The sequence below is a fragment of the Hyalella azteca genome, unplaced genomic scaffold (assembly GCF_000764305.2).
Source record: "Hyalella azteca isolate HAZT.00-mixed unplaced genomic scaffold, Hazt_2.0.2 contig12385, whole genome shotgun sequence".
In the NCBI taxonomy this organism is placed as follows: domain Eukaryota; kingdom Metazoa; phylum Arthropoda; class Malacostraca; order Amphipoda; family Hyalellidae; genus Hyalella; species Hyalella azteca.
Window position 1 is genome coordinate 3,640 of NW_025942345.1, and position 1,346 is coordinate 4,985.

Consider the following 1,346-nt stretch of genomic DNA (forward strand, 5'->3'; position numbering starts at 1 on the left):
ACTTATAGCTCCATTAGTTATGAACATTGTATCAATCAATGATTATCGAGTCCATTGATACTGTTAGTAAACCTGTGTAGTTGTGGTTCACGTAGTGTTGCACTTGGCATCGAAGGGCTAGTAGGTATCGTACGCTAATTGTTACCGAGAGTTTGGAAATATCTTTCTTCATTCTTCCATGCAGGTTTTAAGTGGATCATGATGCGGAACTCAAACGTCGTAGAACCGCAAAGTGACTTCCAGGCGGCAGAATGGGAGTCGTCGTTGGACATGATCACGGACATTTATATGTACTACTCTCTCGCAGCTGTCATAATCGCTTGGGAGATGGAGCAGGGTAAGCAATTGTGTCGCTTGGAAACCTTCCCATTAATACATTTGACCTAATCGAATACCTGTAGCTAATGAATTTACTACCCGGGAATTTCACAATAGAATAGCGTGGTTTGTTCTGCGTTAGGAAAGTAAGCTCCTGATTTGTGTAGGAATGACAGATCGAATATAAAACGTCGTAAGAATTATTTCGAGCGTAGTAGAATGAAATTTTTAGCGGGAAGCTCGTCTGTATGAATACACCAGTTCGAAACTCTGAATAAGTAGACTATAACTTGTCTACTATAACGGTGCACTTGTAAATTTAATGGATTTGTGCAGGTAGCATAACTAGTTTCATGCCAGCAGTATCACTAGTCTGGATAACATTTCTGATGCTATTCTGCTCCCTCATCATAGGTCAATTTTTATAGTTACGCAGTGACAATTTATTCGTACATTCTTCTCTCCTGCAGAGTTTCATGAAAGGCTGGCAACTTTCTTTGCCTTGAATATTGCGTTCGGGGCAGTTTTGATCCTGGCTGTGATGATCTCCAATAGCTAGATGCCCCTATCTGGAAAGGTCCAGCCTGGAGGTCTCAAAAGCAACTAACCGCATCGACAGAAAAGTGCTGACATACGCGATCCAGCCTGCACTCGAACGACTGCAAGCCTCCATCATTACTTTTTATTACCCCTCGAGAACATCCGCTCTGGTGTCCTCATTGGTATATGATATTTTAAATATTTTAACATTAATTATCGTAAATTTTTAATATTGTCAATTTTAAATTAAATGATGACTGAAATAATATGCTGATTTCTATTGTTTTGCCCTTCGAGAAGAAGTATAGTTCAAGCTTGAACAGTGAATTTAGTCTCCGAATGAAAGCGAAGTGCATATAACGGTATGCTAAGAGGCTAAGTTGCCTAAGTTTTATGGAAAAATTTTAGAAAGAAGCTACAATACGGATCGATAGCAAACCTAACTTTGATTTGGTAGTTGCGACCTCGTGAATACATTTCTTAGTATG